The sequence below is a fragment of the Rutidosis leptorrhynchoides genome, chromosome 1 (genome assembly GCF_046630445.1).
Source record: "Rutidosis leptorrhynchoides isolate AG116_Rl617_1_P2 chromosome 1, CSIRO_AGI_Rlap_v1, whole genome shotgun sequence".
NCBI lineage: Eukaryota > Viridiplantae > Streptophyta > Magnoliopsida > Asterales > Asteraceae > Rutidosis > Rutidosis leptorrhynchoides.
The window spans coordinates 532966041-532975654 of record NC_092333.1 but is presented as its reverse complement, the minus strand read 5'-3'; the positions used below and the strand labels follow the sequence as shown (position 1 = coordinate 532975654).

Here is a 9614-nt window from a genome sequence, read left to right as displayed (position 1 = left end):
ACGAGTATCAACCTCATACGCACCATAGGCACCGAAGAATACTAATAACCATAAATGATGAAGTATTGATTCATAACTTCATTGGAGAAATATCCTGCGACGATTATGTAATCTTTAATATAGAAGAGATTATTCGTTTCTAGTTCCAACCGAAAACCAAATAAGTTTAATAACTCATTAAATCTATATTACATCGGAAGGAAATATACATACATATATTTTCATAAAGATTGTAATTGAAAATCCTTTTGTACAAACTGTTAGTGATGAGAATATTTTAACGGGTAGGTAATACCCTAGAAATATATAAATTCCACATTAATATGTTACACTATACATTCTTCAATTCTGATTCAGCAATCATTAACTATACTGCTCAAACCTACAGATATACGTATCTTTTCATCACAGAATAACCATTTTCATTCAATTTCATATTCTGATTTCGATAGATCAGAATCCAAGTCAAGATTAAACAGAAAACATCACTCTTAGATTCCTACAAAACCATGCTTCGAAAACCATGCTTTGAATTCAGAACTGTACTAGAACATCATATGATTACATTTTGCGTTCAAACCCATCGAAATTCTTGAAAACACTTCAACTAATGAACAAACGAGAAGACAAACCAACTACACAATATCTACGAGAAGAAAGATTTGTACTTATAATCATACATCTGAAAAGCTCTCGAAACCTAAGTAAAGCTTTAACACGTATCTGTGATAAATCCTTCGTCATTATTATTACTGAAAATAACCTTACAATTCCTTTTCAAGTATCCAGTTTTGTCACAACTTCAGCAAGTCAACTTCATTTGAATAAGCCTTAATTAAACCTTGACATATACGATTACCCTTTCTATTGTTGTTACCGGGGAACCTTTTATATCCCACCATAATAGCAGTAAATGTACCAGCGACTCCGTCACTCTGCAATTTGAATCTCTCCGGAATCACTATATATACCTTGAAATCTGATCATGTACTCATTATCGCATTGTAACGATAATTGTTATACCACACACCGGGAATCATCAATCATTACGTCTTGATTTTTGCAGCATTTTCTACGACAACAGTTATATATAGATAATATCCAACTTCTAGACTTACATACTTCGAATGTGAAGTTTCTGAAAAACATCCCAAACAATGAACTAGTTCTCTGAAATTGGAAAAATGCTGATGAAGCAGCAAAAACTGTAAATGACCTTAACAGTCAAAAGTTTGATGATAAAGAATAGTATGGTGGTAAAGTTGAGAAAAAGAGAAGGTTTGGAACTGAAAAACGGATTGATTAAAGTATGAAAGAGGCCGTGGATAAATCACAAAGACTGAACCTGCCTTCAAAGAATCCAAATGATTCAGTGACTGCTGAAACCATTAGTAAGAACCTTACTTCTTATTCTAAACCTTCACAGACAGATTTTTCGCATCATCCTCTGATATTAGAAATTCTAAGATATCATCGTATCTTTCATTATAAATATCCTAGATATTTCTGGAGATATCTTCATACCTATTCTTATCAGAAATCATTCATCTCTTCGCACTATCTGTGATACATCATAAAGAAACTATTTTAGTTTCTAAAATCTGAAAAATTCGAAAAAAAATGGATGTTTCAAAGTAATGTTGAGAACTGAAGCATGAGTTAGTATAATATAATGACACTTGATCAACGTCATTATATTACAGCAAGTCATGCTGAGTTTCTAATGGAACGTAATAAAGGTTCACATATCACACCCTCATCATGAACCATGTTACATAACTCTTTCATTCTATTTAATCTCTAAAAATATCAAGAAAATACTTTTCTTGATGATTCGGTCTTTTCCGAATATTCTGGTAATTTGACAAATCAAGATCGTGCCATTACGATCACCTTCTCGGAACATTAACTATGTTCATCCAAAACTCCATACCTACGAATTCTGGACCATTACAAGAGATGCCTAATCGCAAGAAGAAGAAACGAAGGGACAAAGCTCCGAAATAGAAATTGGAGTATAAATCGCAGCAAATAGGAGGGAGTATTAACTGTGAATGATAATGATTATAGAAGACAGAAGTAGGGACATTGAAATATTAGGGGAGATATAAAACCCGATAACAACGCATAAATTACAAACCGTGAATATCAATGTTTATAGTAATATAGAGACACGGGAGAATGATAAATACAATAACCCCTAGGGCATAATAGAAGTAAACAGATTCTTCTGGTGACAATTGAAAAAGAAGAATGAAGGTTGCAATAACCAGAATAATGTTCAGAATCAGAACTGGATTGAGCATTTCACAAACTTTGGAATATGAATTGGGGAAGAAGTTTTAAGATATGAAAAATATGAAACGGAATAAGTCAATTTATAATGAAATTACCGGACAAAGTAACCGGGGCAGGTTACAACATTTAATTAAAGTGGATCCTGATTTCCTTAAATCCCGGCAAATCAAATCTTATTTTCAAAAAAAATTTCTTTAAATTTCTTGAATTCCGGAAATCAACTTTGACTACGACAAATGTCAAGACGAATCTTTAATTACCTCATTTCACTATTTTGTGATAGTTTCACTCATACTTTTCGTGTAATCGAATTGTTATATCCATATTTTCACATAGATGAAAAACTTTATATTTACTGAACTCACGCTATTCATAAACGGAACTCGACTCAGTCAAGGTATACAAAACATTTCATTCTATTATATCCTTTTGATGAGGATTTTATGAACAATCGAATTCATGATGAGAATTCAAACTATATCATATTCTTTTATACGGGAATATCCTGATCTTAGTTATCAAACTTTCCTTCACCAAATTTCGGGACGAAATTTCTTTAACGGGTAGGTACTGTGATGACCCGGAAATTTCGACTAAATTTAAACTTAATCTTAAATGATTAATGATTTTGACACGATAAACAAAAGCCTGATAGGCTGAGTCTCAAAATTTTTGAACTATTCAAGTACCCTTCGGTTGTTCTCAACGATTCGTGAACCATTATATGTAAATAGATACATATATATACTATAACTTGAAAACGTAACAAAGTTTTAATTGCATGATACCGTACATTAAACTTATTGGTTTATATATCTATTTGAATATATATGATTTCAAGTTATTTAGTAAACAATAGTAACATTCGATTATTGATTCGATCGATATTTAGATAAGTTAACTAAAACGTTTAAGATGAACCAGTAAAACACTAATTTGCAACAGTATTTTCGAATTACTACAGTACCCGAAAAGCTACAGTGTTTTTGAAAAATACTATTTGCTACAGTAAAAACGACTTTGCTACAGTAAAACACTATTTGCTACAGTAAACACTATTTGCTACAGTAAAAACTATTTGATGTCGACGAACTAGCAAACAAAAGTTTGTGAGCTGGATCAGAGGGCCATGCGATCATGTGGCCTTGATGCCCAAAAACCATGCGATCGCATGGGGTACTGTAGCAGGCCAGAATCCTATAAAAGCTCGAGCTGGTTTCCAGTTTATTTTATAATTTATATTATTATTATTATTATTATTATTAATAAGATTATTATTATTATTAATCTTATTATTAGTAGTATTTGTATTATTAGTATTACACATAAAATACTACGACGAGGTAATGTCCAAACGATTTCAAAAATGGTTTTCGAGCGGGATAGAGCTAAGGAAACTATGGGTTATAGCTATGGAGGTTATGGGTAATGTTCAAGGGTATATTTGTGAATCAAACCTAGTGTTTATCATCTCCGTTACGTCTACGTACTTTCCTACAATATTGAATCTCAATATTGATACGTAAGCACTCATATTTTATCTTTTATATATTAATTGTGTATCCATGTCTAGTGCTCGAATATATGTTTATACATGCTTGTATGCTAAATTTCGTCGTTAAACAGTTTATAATGAATCACGAATTAAATACATATATTACTGGAAAAAGGTATATGATATGCATGTTTTTGGAAAGCTGGCGAAAAATCAATGACTTTTCATTTAGATATCAAATAGTTTCGATGAACGGATTAAAAGATATGATCAACTGAATTATGATTGACATTAATTGGAATTGCTCTTGAATCTGCAATTGATATTTAAAACAACTTGTTTGTAAGATTAATAAATTGGATTTTTGAATATTACCAGTCGAGTAAATGAATCCTTATAAAAGGTACGTCTCGTTTTGTTAAACAACTGTCAAAATTGACTTTTTGAAACGACTTTGGATAACTTTTGTATGTCGATCTCGAGCATTAGGATTGTGATACACTATGACCTGACCTAGCTTGATAGACATTTATTGACCAACATATGTTATCTAGGTTGAGATCTACGGTTATTTGGTAATCCGAGTTTCGATCACATTTTGGTAAACGACTTTATATGCTGCTAAGGTGAGTTTCATATGATCCCTTTTACTCTTTACATTTTTGGGCTGAGAATACATGCAATGCTTTTATATCTGTTTTACTAAATGGATACAAATACTAAAACTGATTTTGTGTGAGTTTCATTTGCTCCCTTTTTAAATGCTTTTGCATTATATATTTTTGGGCTAAGAATACATGCACTTTATTTTAAACGCAATGGACACAAGTACATACTAAATTCTACACTGAGTTTGGACCGAAAATCCCTTAGCTTTGGTAACTAGTAACTGCCGGTTATAAGAACTGGTGGGCGCGAGTAGTTGTATATGGATCCATAGGGCTTGACATCCCCGTCCGAGCTAGTAGCGCTAGCCTTTTAACGGACGTATGCTATTTGAGAAGCGTACACGTTGGTTTGCGTGTATTATTAAGATGATTATACAAAGTGTATAAACTATATAGACATTAAAGTTTAGTTACCAGGGTGCTCAATCTTGTAGAATATTTTGATAAACGTTTCTGGATGAAACAACTGAAATCTTGTGATCCACTTTTATATACAGATTATGCGAAACACTGAAACTATGAACTCACCAACCTTTGTGTTGACACTTGTTAGCATGTTTATTCTCAGATTTCTAGAAGTCTTCCGCTGTTTGCTTATACGTTATACAAGATATGTGCTTGGAGTCATACATGCTATATACAAGAAACTTGCATTAACCATGTACCTTATTTTGACTGTATTGTCAACAGATGTATTATTGTAAACCATTTAAATGGTGATTATCTATACGTAGGAATCATCAGATGTTAACAACCTGGAATTTATATATTCATTTATGAAATACCTTTTCAAACGAATGCAATGTTACAAAACGTATCACATAGAGGTCAAAACCTCGCGATGAAACCGGTGAATAACGTGCTGCGTCAAAAGGGATTTTGACCGGCCGTTACAACAAAGAAGGTGTGCATCTTTGAAAATTGAAGGCCAATAGAATCCAGCTTCGTAGACCTTTCTTCCAGTGAGTTGAGGCCCATAATGCCCTCCTATTGGTCCTGTGTGACAATGGTTTAAGATTTGTATAGCTTCATTCCCGAATACACATTGGCGTATTATTCAATCGGGACAACTTTTAAACAAATGTGGATCTTCCCAGAAATAGTGTTTTATATCACTAAAGAATTTCTTTCGTTTTTGGTACGACAACTCCTTTTTCAAGGAATCCACTTACTAAGTAGTTCGCATAGTCTGCAAACCATGGAATTTCACTATAAACAATTTTCAGAAGGTATTCATCAGGAAAGTTATCTTGTATGGCTGATTCATTAAGAACTTCTAATTCAGGATTTTCAAGACGAGAAAGATGATCAGCGGCGAGATTTTCTGCTCCTTTTTTATCTCGAATTTCAATATCGAATTCTTGTAAGAGTAAGATCCAACGGATTAATCGTGGTTTGGCATCTTGTTTTGAAAACAAATATTTAAGGGCAGAATGATCAGTATTGACCACCGTTTTAGCTAGAACGAGATATGAACGAAATTTGTCAAAAGCAAAGACAATAGCAAGGAGTTCTTTTTCAGTAGTTGTATAATTCGTCTGTGCTCCTTGTAACGTTTTACTAGGATAATATATAGGTTTGAATCGTTTATCAGTTCTTTGACCTAAAACGGCTCCCATTGCAAAATCACTTGCGTCGCACATAAGTTCGAATGGTAGCTTCCAGTTTGGAGTTATCATGATCGGCGCATTAGTGAGTTGTTCTTTAAGAATATTAAAACATTTGATGCATTCATCCGAAAAGATGAATGGAGCATCTTTTTCAAGGAGTTTTTTCATTAGAATCGCAATTTTAGATAAATATTTTATGAAACGTCGGTAAAAATCGGCATGTCCTAGAAAACTCCTAACTCCTCTAACATTGGTGGGATGTGGAAGTTTAGCAATTACATCTACTTTAGCTTTATCCACTTCAATTCCTTCACTTGAAATTTTATGACCAAGAACGATGCCTTCTTTAACCATGAAATGGCATTTTTCTCAATTAAGTACTAGATTTGATTTCTTGCATCTAATAAGCATTCGTTCAAGATTAACTAGACATGTTTCAAAAGTATCACTAAAGACTGAAAAGTCATCCATGAAAACTTCCATGCATTCTTCTATCATGTCGTGAAAAATCGCCATCATGCACCTTTGAAAGGTTGCAGGGGCGTTACAAAGTCCAAATGACATGCGTTTATAAGCAAAAGTACCATAAGGGCACGTGAAAGTGGTTTTCTCTTGGTCCTCGGGTGCGATTGGAATTTGAAAGTATCCGGAGAAACCGTCAAGAAAAGAATAGTAACTATTTTTGGCTAACCTTTCTAACATTTGATCAATGAAAGGTAATGGAAAGTGATCTTTCCATGTGGCGTCATTTAATTTTCTATAATCAATACAAACACGCCATCCTGTTACAGTTCTAGTAGGAATAAGCTCATCATCATCATTTGTGATGACAGTGATGCCACCCTTCTTAGGCACGCATTGAACTGGGCTTACCCATGGACTATCAGAGATTGGATAAATTAAATCTGCATCGAGCAGTTTAATAATTTCTTTCTTAACAACATCTTGCATATTTGGATTTAATCTTCGTTGGCGTTGCACATATATTTTATGATTGTCTTCCATAAGGATTTTATGTGTGCAATACGAAGGACTTATACCTTTAATGTCATGAATTTTCCATGCAATAGCTGATTTATGAGCTTTTAGCACAGAAATGAGTTGAGATTTTTTATTTTTAGTAAGAGAAGACGAGATTATTACAGGTAATTCAGATTTACCATGTAAATAAGCATATTCCAAATGGATTGGAAGTGGCTTTAACTCTAATATCGGTGGTTCTTCTATCGATGATTTGTATCGATATCTGTCTTCCTCTTTCAGTACTTGAAGTTCTTCTGTTGTTGGTTCGTATTCATTAGCTAAAAGTGTAGCTAACATTTCAGCTTCATCAATTGGTTCATCTCCTTCTCCTAAAGAACATTCTCCTGTTCCTTGTAATTCAGGAAATTCTTGTAACAATTCTGCATGTGAATCTATGGTTTGAACATAATAACATGTATCATCTCCAGATTGTGGTTGTTGCATTGCTTTATCAACAGAAAAGGTAACACTCTCGTCCTCTATACTTAAGGTCAGTTTTTTTACCAAACACGTCTATTATTGCTTTAGCCGTGTTTAAGAATGGTCTTCCTAATATAAGAGGAACTCAAGAATCTTCTTTCATGTCCAGAATAACAAAATCTACTGGGAATACTAAATTACCAACTTTAACTAGCATGTTCTCCATTATCCCTCTAGGATATTTTATTGATCGATCGGCTAGTTGTATACTTATTCGTGTTGGTTTTAAATCTCAAAGGTCTAGTTTAGCGTATAATGAATACGGCATTAAATTTATACTAGCACCTAAGTCTGCCAATGCTTCTATTGAACTAAGACTACCCAGAAAATATGGAATTGTGAAACTTCCTGGATCTGATAGTTTTTCTGGTATCTTATTCAATAATACTGCAGAACAATTAGCATTCATTGTGATAGCCGAGAGTTCTTCCATTTTCCTTCTATTTGTGATTAGATCTTTCAGAAATTTAGCATATCTTGGCATTCCTGAAATTACATCAATGAAAGGAAGATTGACATTTATTTGTTTAAACATATCCAAGAATTTGGATTGCTCGGCTTCAAGTCTTTCTTTTCTCATTTTACTCGGGTATGGAAGTGGTGGTTGATATGGTTTAATATAAGGCTTTGCCTTAACTGTGTTATCTTCATTAACCTTTTCAACTACCGGTTCAGTTTTCTTTTCTTGCTCAGGCTGTGGTGCCTGTGAAGTAGGAATAGAGTAATCGGAAATTACTGGTATTTTCGGTAGTTTAAGTGTTATACCACTTCTCGTGGTAATAGCTTTCACTGTTTCATTTCGGGGATTAGCATTTGTATCACTAGGTAGACTCCCCGGTTTTCTTTCACCAATTAACCTCGCTAGGTTACTTACTTCTTGTTCCAAATTTTGGATTGAAGCTTGTTGATTTCTAAATGCTTGAGCATTTTGTTCATTAGTTTGTTTCTGAGATGTAACAAACTGCGTTTGGGATTCAACTAGCTTTAATACCATATCTTCTAAATTTGTCTTTTTCTCTTCGGTTTGTGGTGGTTTATTAATGTAACCAGGTCTTTACTGATTGCTAGGACCTTGTTGGTTGTTGTGTTGGGCATTTTGATTGTAAGGAATGTTTCGATTGTAGTTTGGCCTTGGCGGTTGATAATTATTTTGATAATTATTTCCCGGCCTTTGGTTTATGTATGAAACATTCTCTCTTTGTTCCATAGTTTGTTCAACACTGAGACAATCTTTTGTTAAATGTGGTCCTCCACACTGCTCACAACTGATTCGTATTGCGTGAATATCTTCAGTCATCTTTTCCATTCGTCTCTCGAAAGAATCTAGCTTTGCGGAAATGGAATCAAAGTCATGGCTAGGATCGGCTCTAGCTGCTTTGGATGAATGTAAGATATCTTTCTCTTGGTGCCACTCGTGCGAGTGGGAGGCTGTATTATCAATAATCTTGTGAGCTTCGGTTGCAGTTTTCTTCATAATAGAACCACCAGCGGCTGTGTCGATGTCTTTTCTTGTAGCGACGTCGACGCCTTTATAAAATATTTGAACTATTTGAAAAGTGTCTAAACCATGTTGAGGACATCCTCTCAACATCTTTTCGAATCTTGTCCACGCCACAAATAACGTTTCATTTGGCTTTTGTGCGAATGTAGCAATTTCTCCTTGAAGTCTCACGGCTTTAGATGCCGGAAAGAATCTTTGAAGAAATTTCTCAACTAAAACATCCCATGTATCAATCGCTCCTTTGGGTAATGATTCTAACCAATCTTTGGCTTCCCCATGTAAAGTCCAAGGAAACAACATAAGATAGATCGTTTCATCCTCAATTTCTCGGATTTTAAATAGAGTACAAATCCTATTAAAAGTTCGAAGATGTTCGTTTGGATCTTCTTTTGCTGTACCACTGAATTGGCATTGATTAGTGACCATGTGTAGGATTTGTCCTTTGATTTCAAAATCTGGCGGTCTAACTTCTGGTTGATTAATGGCATGACCTTGGCCCGTACGTGTGACTCTCATTCGGTCTTCCATACTTTGAGGTT

General features: G+C 34.1%; 1 non-coding gene across 1 annotated transcript; it reads left to right on the top strand.

Annotated features, from left to right (window-relative positions):
• The first annotated feature begins 9136 nt into the window (after positions 1-9136).
• On the top strand, positions 9137-9243 carry LOC139886771 (small nucleolar RNA R71). Its single transcript, XR_011772638.1, has one exon. It is a non-coding gene; the product is annotated as a small nucleolar RNA R71 (small nucleolar RNA).
• Positions 9244-9614: the final 371 nt, after the last annotated feature.